Raw genomic sequence first — 14065 nt, forward strand, 5'->3', positions numbered from 1 at the left:
AATTCAGATTAAAATGAATTACAAATATTTACAATATTGGATAGAAGCTATGGAAGATATAAAACTATTAGAACAATTAATGGAGGAAAATTTATATATGTACCAAAGAACCCAAGATATGTTATATCTAGAATATATCATAAATAATATTAAAGAAATATTCAGACTAAAACAACTATCGGAAGAATATTACAATAAATATTATTACATTTTACCATGAATTCCGCAAGATTAAGACACTTAACAAAAGAATATAATAATAAAACCTTTAAAATAAAATACTCACCTACCACACTATCACCTACCAAACTACCACTTCCATGAATTCACCAACTACCAGTTCCGCTACGAAAAATGGTCTTACAATGTATCAGATTTCAATTTTTTTTCTCGACTCATCAATATTCAACTCAGCCTCAATTGTTGAAACTAGATTCATGAAGGAAACATGTTTACCAATGACTATCCCATCACTCTTGTATTTTTCTTATTTAATCTCACTTTCCCAAACTCCAAAATATAATGCCTCAACAAAATTGAGATATTCATTATGTATTCGATCAAACTCACAACAACAAAATTGATTCTCAGTCGAATATTTCTTAGTTGAAACAGAGAAGAAGACGAACACAATTTGAATCTTTGAATTCTGATTTGGTTTGTTATTTTGGGAATCACGTTTCTATCATTGACATTAAGAGCGAAACTGATTTGCTTGATTTAAGGGATTCAATTTTTGATTTTCCATTTTTATTTTGCATTAAAAGCGCAACAAACAAATATATAATGTTTAATTTATAATGTATCCGACCCACTTATTAATGTATCCGAGCTTCAATTATTGTGTCCGAATTTTTATATTTTTAAGAGATTTATGTAATTACAAACTAAGTAGGGACAAATTATAATTTCTTATTAAAAGTATGGGATTTCTAAAATTTATCACATTTACAAAAAAAAAAGAAAAAAGGAAAAGAACAAAATTGTAGGTAAACTCTTCATTCGCCAAATCATACTATTGAAGGGAATGATAAAACTTTTTTTTTGTGCAATTCCACAGAGAAACTTCAAACCACAACAAAAATCTATCAATATTTTCACTCGATTTCTCACCAAGATAGGGCTCGAAACTCATGTAGAAGATATAATTTATCCACTCAATTTCTCCAAAATCAGATTTGAATCACAGAGGAACTGATTACTTCACTCAATTTCTCCAAAGAATTGATTTCTTCAGTTGATTTCCCAAAACATCCAGACAAGTTTGGTGGTTTTGTCAATTTCTTCGGAAACAAACCTAGGGCTTATTCAGGTCAGTGCTCGATTTCTCCATTAATGATGATGATTTTTGTATAGATTTTGAATTTTTTTCTAGTATAAGTTGGAATTACCGAATGGGTTCTTCAATTGGATTTCTGATTTAATTTCTTATACTTCTTATTCTTTATGAATTGGGATAAAATTTGAGTTTATTGATTCTTAGATTGTTGTGTTAATCATCAGTTCTGATGGTAGATGGTAGCATTTTATATGAAATTATCAGTATTGAAGTATTTGTCTTTTGTGATTTCTATGTCAAAAATCACATTTAAAACATTATGGTTAAGATTTCAAAATGAGCAAGTAATTTTATTCTTTCCTTTTCCTCCGTCATATTACTCTGATTAAATGGTTTAACATGCTTCATGCTGCCTTAGTTTCCTTGTGTTTAACGTTAAACATCTTTTGGGTTGAAAATTTCTAACAGCTACAAATTTGATATCTAATGTCATATGTTCTTAAAGTAAGAACCATGTGGTGTTTGGCTTGAGCTGAAAGTGGAAATGAATACTCTTAGGTTACTTGTTAACTATAAGAAAAAACTTATATATATAAATGAGGATCCTCAGCCTGATGACGTGACGCCATAGCAAGCGAGGAATCCCCTTTTAATCAATCTAAATTTACTGATCCCATCCCATCCGGCACTCAAAACATAAACTGCGTCTTCCCCTCTTCTCTTTGAAGTTGTTCAAAATGAACAGAAACAACATCTTCCCCTTCAGCCTCAACAGAACTCAACCTCCACTCTATCGATTCCTTTTTAAACGCCACTACGAATACCTACGACCTATCAACTTGCCGTGTTCTCTTTCCCTATTGCCATGTCCATGCATTTAAAAAGAACCACTGGCCCACTACTCTGCCATGACACTTTTTTTCTTTCTGATATGTCAAGCTCTTTCCCATACAATATATTTACCTTCTGAAGGTTTTTTTTAAAAAAAATCTACCTGCTGCAATTCCCCCCACTACCGATACATTTTTAACTTCGCCGCTCCCAAAATACCGCTAACAATATTTTTTCCCTTTCCGTTAATTGTCCAGATAGTTACTTCCGACATCTCCCTTTTACCTTAATTGACATTGAAAACCCCAATAGAGTTGTGAAACAATAGAGCTAGAGGCTTGGAACTTTATGAATATTATGTATAGTTACATGCCTTTCATGTTATTATGATACAGTCGCCTTTGTTTATTTTCGTTCATCTCTTAAACAATCTTTCGCACCAACACAATTAATTTCAACAGTTCTCCTTAAATGCCTTAGAAGTTGTGAACACTGCCGCTCCAAATCCTTACGCACCATCAAATTGTGATACTTAATAAAGTTCAAAAAGGTTTCTAAGGCTAACATCACCATGGAGCTCTTACCTGGAAATTGAAAGATTAGAGTATGGTTGAAATTTTATTTCTGACCTCTTCGTGTTTAAGGTTAATGGGTGAAAATGACTTCAAGAACTTTATAGCTGTCACTTCACTTTTTGAATCTCCCTTTGTATGCATGCCTGGTCGCTTCGAACTCTATGCATATATAAAAACAAATTCATGTATTTCTACTTATTGCATTATAGCCGCCTTTGTTTATCATAGCTCATCTCTTAGCCAATATTTAGGACCGATACAATTAACACCATCAATTCTCCCCAGCTGCCTAAAGAGTTGAGCATCATGCCCTCCAAAATCCCTACGCACCATCCAGGTATGCTTCTTTGTAAAGTTTTACTTGGTTGCTAATACTTCACTACCCACAAAGCTGTTATCTAGAAAAGAAAATGTCCATGAAGCATACAAAACACCGTTTTGGCAAAACTCTATCTACCCCTGTCTTTACTTTCCCTCCGTAATATTTCGTTTCACCTCTTTAATCACTCTTCTTCATCTCTAAATTCTCCTACACTGCGCTTAAAATAAACTACGTAAATTCAAGTCCATAAATTCCCATAGGTTATCCAAAGATGGCTCTTCATTGTTCAGACTTCATGCTTAATAGCGGTTAACCTCAATTTAAGTCCGTCCTAAACTATATATGCCTTCCTATTAGAACTTTCCCCTGTCATACATACTCACTTTAGATTGCATTACGCCTTTAGTCGGGAAGGCAATTTTGTTCGAGCTAGCAGACTTCAAGAAAATAATTATGTTCAAGCTTAAAAACTTCAAGAAGACGATCATTGTAATCTAGACTAACATGGTGCATGGAAGATCTGTATGTTAAAATTTATATTATAGTGCATTATTCTGTTATCAGTTTATGGCCAAAAGGCTTTGTGATTACTGTCTATGGTATTTAGAAGCCTAATTGGCAAAAGACAACTGTTATCACAATTGGCTACAACTATTTAAACTATCCATGAAAGGTATCAAAGTTGTAACTTTTGTTCTTTGATCTGGAAATTATAAATGATTCCATTAACAATACAATAATTGTAACTGCTTACACAACTACTTTGAAGATATATTTTGACCAGCAGGCTGTTGAATTGGTTGGGATGAGAGTTTGTTTTGTTCAACTTTACATGACCATTTATTGTGTTTGTCTTAATGTCTCATGGCAACTTTGGTTTAATAACTTTAGTAAATCTGAATGTTTGAGTAAATAGATAAGATCATGTGTTGAGCATTCAGTTGTGAACATAGAATTGAATATGAACAGATGCAGCCAAGAAAATATTACTTAGATTATGCGACTGAAACTTTCTTATGACAAATTAATGTCAATGAAGTTGTCTTTTAATCTCCTTTATAGTTTTCGGATCAAATTATTCCCTCTAACTTTTTTTCTCTCTTCTTGTTTTGCATGTATACTTTTATCAAATGGAATCTCAAATGAGATTTCCTTTTTTGCAACTTCCATGTAGTTGGCTGGCCGCCTCAAAATTTTCCTCTAATTCACTGTTTTATTCACATTTCATGTCATGTTGAGTGTTGAAATTTAGTAATCATGGTTAAATAATTGCTTGGTGATGTGTTGCCTCTCTCTCCACTAATGGTCCTTCGTCACTATTTACCAGGTACTTTGTTTCCTTTTCATTTGGTTCACTTTAAAATGGATTGTGGCGCTTTATTGTGTTATCCTTTAGTTGTAACATGATATGCTTTCTTGGAATTTATGTGGCAAAGGCTCTTTGTGTCTATGGTTACTATTTCTCTCTCGTTGTGTGTTCAGCTTAAATGATTTTATGTAGTTTGTACAATTTGATTAATGAATCTGTGTGACCGGGTTTCATGTTTTGATTTCATATAATATATATAGTTTTATGTATTTTAACTTGAGAGAACATGGTTGGGCTATGTCACGTGTACTGTTTATGTCGTATTCTAAGTTTTGTTCAACTCGTCTTTCTTGTTTTAGTAAAAATAGAAAAAGAAGGATGTTGTTGTAGGGCAAACATTTTTTAAAAGAATTTAGAATCCCGTAATTACTTGCCAAAAGTAGAAGTTTAAGTTATGTATTACAGGTGTGATCCTGGGTATCTATTTTAAAGTTTCCCTGTTTGTCTAATACTTTGATATCTTACTTAAAGGAACTAAAATCTTATAGTAGTGTCGTAATTTAGCAAACTATTTTGCAAACATTATATGAAAGAATATACTCTACCTATTACATGAAAGGTATTAGATTCAATAAGTTTCCTACTTTTATGCTAGGCATAGTTACGGCCTACTTTCTCGAGAAAAAAAAATAGTTACGGCCTAGTTGCACACAAGACCATCTTTATTTTTAAAGGAAGTTATTGAGACTTCTGATAACTCTAGTACATAACTAATTGTTAGGCCTTAAAGGATGATTTGCGTGCTTGAGCGATCCGTAGTGTTAAAGTTATCTTGTTCTTAATTTGCTTCTTTGTTTTTCATGGTCTCTTAAAAACCAGCTATCAAAATTTTTTTCCTACATATTTGTTGTCTGTTTCAAGTGCTTAAGGCCTACTTGATTGTGACTACCCAGTATTACTTGGTTGTTACTACCCAGTATTACTTGTTGGTTGGTTTATCATTGTCTAGTGGAGTAGTCTCTCCCATAGTAAGCTGGAAAAGGCTCACTCTAAAAATAGGTGGTCTCGTGTTTCGCCTGCCTTTTGTACATAACACATATAGGTTCCACTTGCATTCACCATTTCAGCAACTTGTCTGTCGTAAGGAGCTTGTTTTGGATTTGTGGCCATAACGTGAAAATGGATTTATGTCTTGCTGATTTGCGACATATGAGGCCTCTCCAATTTACCTTTGGATAATTACCTAGAGGGATAGAAGCAGTTAAAAAATATGTGCTCTAGGACAGTAAATCTTTTATTGTGTTATAGTTCTGGAATAATAATATCTAAACTTGATGAACATTCGGAATTTAAATGCCATATAAAAAGAGATGCTCATATAAAAAGCAGAATAGGGGTGGCAGTTAAAAAATACATGCTCTAGGAAAGTAAATCATTAATTGTGTTATAGTTCTTGAATAATGATATCTAGACTTGATGAACCTTATGAATTGTGTAAATGCAATATAAAAAGAGAAGCCCATATATGACGCAGAATACGGGCAGTTAAAAAATTATATGCTCTAGGACAGTAAATCCTTTACTGTGTTATAGTTCTTGAAAGAAAATATCTAGACTTGATGAACTTTTTGAATTGTGTAAATACCAAAGACGTTTATCTCATTTTAGTCAATCTCCATAGTAAGGGTCACAATCACATATACATAACAACTTGTATATATACAAGAAGTTGTCTAAGGTAGATGATACTATTTTCATCAACAGATTTCTTAGGTCTGAATGTGTTTTTTTTGGGTTAGGATTTTATTAATCATCAAACTGGGTATTTACAAAACTTAGCCAGTATTACTGTACTAGCTATCTCAAAGACCAGCAATTACCTTCTTACAGAACTCATTAAATTAAAATTTATATCTATCTAATAAAAGTACGACTGATGCAATAGCTTTAACACAACAAACACCAGCAACTCTACGTGCTATATTCTCCATTGTGGCCTCATTCTTCTCAATAACTATATTATTCCTCTCCTTCCAAATTGTATGAGTGATGTATATTAATTTTAATAGTTGAGAATCGTGGCTTTTCCCCTTGGTCTTCTTGATGATCGATTGTTAGATCGCAGTCCAAGTATTTCTTGGGGGTTGGTTAATTGCTGTCCAGTGGAGTAGTCTCCTCCATAGTGAGCTGGCACACTCTAAAAATAGGTGGTATTTTACTATGATAGAAATACACCGATAGACCAACATAATTTTTAAAACTGATGCATGAAAAAGAGCCGACATGCAGAACTTGAATGAGCTAAAGGAAATTTAAATTTCACTGGATCTTTTGTATGATTTCCAATTTCATCATACAAGTAACAGGAAACACAATAGTAAATGGAACTAATCAACCCCTACCTGTATATAATCATTTCTTTTCTTTTGGCTTTGGATTCTAGTATAAGAAGAATCAATTGGGGGTTGAACACACAAAGGGTACCACCACATCTTTAGAATTGCTTCTTTATTCCATACCTTTAAATTTACCAAGCTTAGTCCTCCAGTAGGACTGGATGTGTTTAATTCATTATGAGGTGTATATACTGTTTTCAATGATATATGTTGGGTCTGTTTGGACCTATTTTGTTAGTAAAAAAAAAGTACTTGACATTGTCTAAAGTGAGTACTTTAGAGGAATTGTCTAGGTGAAACTTTTGATATTTGAAGGGATCAGTTTCCAAGACAATGGTCTGTTCAGACATTTAAGGCGTTGAATCTTCTGTGGCCTTTTCTAATTAAATATGTTTCCTTTGCTTGAGCCATTCCATTATAGACTGTCTGGTATTTGATGTTTCTATACATTTTTTGCACATGTAACATCTGTTGACAATGTGCATTTTTCTTTTTTCTGATGTTCAGATTATCTTTAGTCAAACATATGCTTCATACAGTGTTGTCCAAGTGAAGCAAATCATCATTTACTATTTTGGTGATGAAATTATTGATTTTTTAAAAAAAATTAAGTTATAAGCCATCCGACATTCTGTTACTAATTAACCTGAAATTGTTCTTTTAACAGATGCAGAATTTTGCAGATTAAAGAACCCGATGTTGAAGAATTGTGGAGACAACTTAAAAGAATTATATATTTATTATTTTATTATTGGTGTAGGGACATTATTTGTACCTATGCTACAATTTCTTTTCCTCAATTTTCAGGATTTGATAGATGTCAAACATTTATATTTTATAATATTATTTCGAACATGTATGTTATTTAGATCTTATGTCGAATATGTATATTTTAAGATATTCTCTTGAATATGTAAGTTTTCTAATAATAATATTAATATGCTGTTTCCATTCTTTTTTAACAATTAAATTTTATATCGCATTTTTTATTGTATGTGAAAAGACAATAAAATGATACTACTACTTTATTTGGAATTGCTGGAAAAAATATAAATTGTATATGATGTATTTATTTCAATAAAAAATTTGTGAAAGGAAACTTGGTCGTCAAAAGTATTGTAATCAATGAAAGGAATTTCGGCCGCTAAAAGTACATATAATGCCTGAAATTTGTTGTTTTTACTTCAAGATTTTAACGACCAAATGGCCACTAACGAAAGGAAATTTGGTCGTTGTAAGTAAGTGTAACAACCGGATTAATTGTTGTCGCTCAGTGATATTTAACGATCGGATATACAATCCGGTCATTAGTCTTTAACGACAGAGATTTTAACGACCGGTGACAACCAATTTTCACCCGATCGTTATAGACCTTTAACGACTGGATTTGGACTTTTAGCGACCGAAATTCCTTTCGCTAAAAGTCATTTTTCTTGTAGTGCTACCATTCCACCATTTAGATGGCCCCTTATGAGGCATTGTATGAGCATAGATGTAGATCTCCAGTTTGTTGGTTTGAAGTAGGTGAAGCAGCCTTGATAGGGCCAAATTTAGTTCATGATGCTATGGAGAAAGTGCAACTCATTAGAGATAAACTTAACACAACCCAGAGTCGCCAGAAGTCCTATGTAGATGTAAGGAGAAGGAAATTAGGGTTCCAAGTTGATGATTGAGTTTCCCTGAAAGTGTGTCTTATGAAGGGAGTGATGAGATTTGGCAAAAAAGGGAAGCTCAGTCCTAGATATGTAGGCTCTAATTATAAGATCCTGAAAAGGATTGGTAAAGTGGCTTATGAGTTAGAGTTGCCAGCAGAATTAGCAGCAGTGCATCCAGTCTTTCACATTTCTCTATTGAAGAAGTGTGTGGGTGATCCAACATCCATAGTGCCATTAGAGAGTGTGGCTGTGAAAGATAGCCTCTCTTATGAGGATGTACCAATTGAGATTCTTGATCGTCAGGTTCGAAGGTTGAGAAACAAAGAACTCAATTCAGTTAAGGATTTGTGGAGAAGTCGGTCAGTAGAGGGAGCTACTTGGGAATCAGAAGCAACCATGAAGGACAAGTTTCCTCTTCTCTTTCCTTCCGATTCCACTCCAACTTGAGGTAATAGTTCCTCTTCAGTTTTTCAGTCATTCATGCACAAATTCAGTCTTATTATCATGTTCCTTAGGTTGTACTTGCATTTTCAACGTATTTGCATGCTCTTGGAACTTAGTTCAGTCAGAAATCAGTTTCTAATAATTAGTAGTAGGGTTTGCAGCTCTTTCCCTCCATTTCAGCTAGTTTAGTCTTCATTCGAATATGAATGTTCCCAAGGGGGAGATAATGTAACACCCCGTATCCTAGACGAACCAAAAATGTAGATTTCCAAAAGTTGCAGGTGCAACCCACGGACCATAGAGTGACCCATGGCCCGTGCTAGTGGTTCGTGGATGGCAACCTGTGACCCTTACCCAGAACCCTCAATTTTTTTTTTGACTAAGTGTCGACCCACGCGGGGACCTACGGACCGTAGGTCAGGCAATGGTCCGTGGTCCATGGCCGTGGGTCAGCCCCCAGTTTTCAGTCCCAGAAACCCTCATAAAATCAGCAAAGGGTCAACCTACGCCAGGACCTATGGACCGTAGGTCAGACCACGATCCGTGGTCCAGGGCCATAGGTCAGACCCCCAAAATTCATCTCCCAGTATCGAACGATGGCCGACCAGAACGGACCGTCGGTCCATCCACGGTCCATCTGTCTAGTCCGTCGGTGACCCCGACATAAGTTAAGTCAAGGGTCATTTGGTCTTTTCCTTATGCGTTGGACCCCTAAACTACGTAGTTTTGGTCAGTTTTATTCTAGGAAACAAGTTAGAACTTATTCTAAGCAGATTATTCACCTAAACTTAGAAAACTTAGAACGCAAAAGAGAAGAAAGTCGACCAAGCCCTAGTTCAAGAACGCAACGAGTTTCCATCAGTTCCAGCCCTGAAATCAAAATATTTCTCAGTGGAATTCGTCATCAGGTATGTGGGATTTCACTAGTGAGAATTCGTCACCAGGTATGTGGGATTTCACTAGTGGGTTCCTTTCGCCCATTAGGTCCCTAGAATTAAGTCAGAATCTTGATTCCCTTGATATTATCTAGACCTAGGGTTTCTTGAATGTTAGAAATTGTTGGGTTTTAGTTGTTAGAATGAACCAAATCAGATTATTATGTTGTTGCTCAGTTTCTTGCATGAAATTCAGAACCCTAGTTATATGGTTCATATAGTTCATGAATTACACATGCTAGTCCAGTTATTTCAGTTATATACATACTTCAGTTTACGAATGTCATATAATTGTTGCATTCTCAGAGTTTGCATGTCAGAACATTGAGCTATTCAGTATTACAGAATTATGTCATAATGTCTTAATTTCATAATCAATTGGGAGTAGCTTAATACTGAGTGGACTAGGGTTTCAGCGTACCCTCATAGTCCCAGAACTACGTGCCCTGTAGGTTGTAAGTCCCATTGTGGGCATTATTTTTGTGATCACGCCAGTCATGCCTCGATGGGTATATTGGGTCCTCTCGATGGGGCGTATACATCAGACTCCACATTTAGCTCATGTTGTTTTATGTCGGTTATTAGTAGCTCCCATAGCACAGTCAGATTCTAGTGCATTGACCAGGTTATCAGTTATGGTTCAGTATTCAGTCTCAGTATATCATGTACTTGGCATTGTATCCAGTTAGCTCAGTATTCAGTATATTTCAGTAGTTACATTCAGTTCATATTATATCATTGCTCTCATTGCTTTGTTCAGTTATGATTATTGTTCAACTTTACTCTATCCTACATGCTCAATACCTTTCAAGTAATGACACATACTTTGCACTACATCTTCTCGTGATTTAGGTTCAGGTTCTCAGCTTCGAGATCACGCATAGATTGGTTCCCGATCTTCAGCTCAGCAGTATCAGTGGTGAGTCCTCATTCTCTGAGGACGACATACATGTTTCCTTTGCTTTTAGTTGTAGTTTTTCAATTTTGCAAGATTTAGTTGGGGCATGTCCCAACACTTCTAGTCAGTTAGAGGCTATTTTCAGACATAGTTAGATTCAGTTATATATTTGAGTTGATACTTCAGTTGTTTATTAAAACTCATAGTTCTTTATATATTAAGACTTAGAATGGGTATTCCCCATCAATTCATGATTTAGCTTCAGCATCAGTTTTATTGTTGTAGAATATTCAGTTTGCTTATGATATGCAAGCTCAGGGTTAGCTTAGGGGTCACTTGTGATCCTAGGTCCCATTTCCGCATCCTAGGGGTAGCTTTGGGGGGTGACACAACTTCTCTTCCCCTCGACCGCTGAAGTGCAATCCTCAAGCGTCGAACATGATCCTCTTAAGTCTTTGAGTATACCAAAATATCATCAATGAAGACAATCACAAACGAGTCCAAGGTCGACACACCTCGTTTATCAATTCTATGAATGTTGTAAGGGCATTAGTCAATCCAAAAGACATCACTAGGAATTCATAATGCTCATATTGAGTGTGAAAAGTTGTCTTAGGAATATCCAATGCCATAATCCTTAACTAATAATACCCAGACCTCAAATCAATCTTACAGAACAATGATGCTCCCTGAATGATCAAATAAGTCATCAATACACAGAAGAAGATACTTATTCTTCATCGTTACTTTGATCAACTACATGTAGTCAATACACATCCTCATGGTTCTGTCCTTTTTCTTTAAAACAACATTGGGCCACCCCAAGGTGACATTATGGCGTATAAACACCTTACTCAATAAATCCTACAATTGATCCTTCAACCCCTTTAGCTCAGTTGGAATCATAAGGTAGGGAGGAATAGAAATAGGCCTAGTGCCAGCTCCAATTCAATAGCAAAGTCAATATCCGTATCAGAAGGAACACTTGGAAGATCAAAATGGAAAACATCTGGAAACTCCTTAACCACGAGAATGGAATCCATAGGAGGTGGTTCAATACTAGTGTCTCGGATAAACGCTAAGTAAGACAAACATCCTATCTCCACCAGGTATTGTTAAGGTCTTAGTCTTATCATTACAATCAAGGATAGCATGATAAGAGGAAAGTCGATCCATACCCAATATAACATTAAAGTCTACCATACCAGAATGATCAAGTCTACCCAAGTGTCATACCCAGCTAAAGAAATAAGAGAGGATCGATATACATGATCCGCCACCAAGGGCAGATATTTGTTATCACACCACATAAAATTCAACAATAAAATAAGAAGACACATAAGAGAAAGTAGACACTGGATAAACAACACAGATGCATATCGATGGTAAAGTGGCATAATACCCGTAATGCTTGCATGAGACACCTCAGCCTCAAGTCTTCCCTGGAAAACATAAAATTGGCTCCCTCTACAACCTTCAGGTGGTACCTCGACCCTTACTTTGCTGAGCTGCAGTACCATTACCAGAAGCTCTACCGCCTCTACCTAACTGAACTCGTCCTCGACCACTGGCTTGTGGTACCAATGGTCTAGTATGAACTGAAGAACTAGGATGGGGTCCTCCCTAACCCCTCTACAAAGAACACTAGCGCATCATGTGATCGGGATCTTCAGAACTAAAGAAAAACCTTTTACTCAGGAACTGTTGTGACGATCCTAAAGAGCCACTATAATTGCCTCACTCCGTAGGTCTCAACTGTGAATTGTACGAGACATGACCTATACTATAAGACACACGAGGTGTCTGAACCCTCTCAGATGCTAGTATAGATGCATGAATGGGTCCCCGATGCCGGAAGGAACCACTCCCTCTATACGATCCCCCACCTCTAAATGAATCATTAGAAAACTGATCTGATGCACGACCCTCTTGATTTAGATGTAGAAATGTCACACACAACGTTACATGCTCCAAATGGTAGGGTTCTGATTCTCCAAAGGTCCCTATAATTACAATTGATGGTTGACAAATCAAGGAAAAATTTGACTAGGGATCTAACAATATTGCAAGAGAATATTTTCAAACATATTACTAAAATAACTTTTCTTTTCAAAGAACTCCCTATCTAGAGATAGTATTGGATGCATAGGCAAAAAACTTTTCCACTTCTTGGACGAAACACATGTTTTTACCAATTCTCCAAATGACATATCCTTAAATATTTCATCGAGGATATCCATGGGCAAATCAGATATTTTGTCTATCTCATTTTCTTCAATGATCACTTTTGTACCACGATTAATCATGTTCACCATCCTGTACATAAAATAAGTCAAACTTTAGTCTATATTTTAAGGAAACAAAGATAAAGACATATTTCAAAGTTATAGATTAAAGATCTTAAAAAAATCTTTGTAGTCCGAATAGGAATTTATTCTATTTAGAAGAAAAAATGATATTAGATAGTAAAATGTCTGAAATATTTCTCACTTACACAATTAATTTATATTGAATACCTACATATAATTTTATTTTGAAACAAAAGAAATTTGCATTCGCGTAGAAGAAATCCACACAGAATTGGTACCTCTTCAATGTAGATCTTAAATTAGACATAGAAACTATTTCTAAAATATTTATTAATAATAAGAATTCCTTTTATTTATTATTTTTCATAGATACACACAAAACTTCATAAACCGTCCAGAATAATTTATATACAACTATTGAACATATAAAATTATTTATGAAAAAACAACAATAGAGAAAAAAATCAGTGAAAAACAATAACTTAGTGAGATTGTATAGAAAATTCTAATTTTCTTGCATCACTTGAAGGGAAGACCCTTAGTGTTTTTGTATACTTTTAGAGTGTAAGAACACAATAAGTTGTCAAAAATATATAACACAGTAATGTTTTGTCAAAAACAAATATAATATATGGGTTCCATGGAGAAAATATTTGTATTAAGAAATTAATTTTAGAATCCTCCATTTTAAATGTAGATAACTTCTCTCTTGAAAATAGTTTCTACTTAATAAAACTAAGACTTCTTGAATATATAATCTTCGTTTTGACAGTCATTCAACTTAACTTTGAATATATTTATTACATTGACCATCTTACTTAAATTGGTTATTTCACATATGATTATCACATATTCTTTAATTACATATATTTGGTAATATTTTATGATCAAGATGAATCCCTATTTTTTAGTGTTAATACATGAAATTACTTATTTAGACATAATTTATATGATCCAATATCTGAAGAATTGTAAGGACACTTCACTAACCTTCCATTAGATAGGTCAACTTTTTTTTTGAAATATTAAAATTAATAAATCATACGGAAATAAATGAAATAGCGATAACAAGTCATAACTTAGATTTCATATAAATGTGGAAAATACCAATT

General features: G+C 34.5%; 1 long non-coding RNA gene across 1 annotated transcript; it reads left to right on the forward strand.

The window, feature by feature from the left end:
- Positions 1 to 1318: 1318 nt before the first annotated feature.
- On the forward strand, positions 1319 to 7587 carry LOC102578782 (uncharacterized). Its single transcript, XR_367472.2, has 2 exons — positions 1319 to 4334; positions 7380 to 7587. It is a non-coding gene; the product is annotated as an uncharacterized lncRNA (long non-coding RNA).
- The last annotated feature ends 6478 nt before the right edge of the window (positions 7588 to 14065 follow it).

The sequence above is a fragment of the Solanum tuberosum genome, unplaced genomic scaffold (genome assembly GCF_000226075.1).
Source record: "Solanum tuberosum cultivar DM 1-3 516 R44 unplaced genomic scaffold, SolTub_3.0 scf00113, whole genome shotgun sequence".
Classification (NCBI taxonomy): Eukaryota; Viridiplantae; Streptophyta; class Magnoliopsida; order Solanales; family Solanaceae; genus Solanum; species Solanum tuberosum.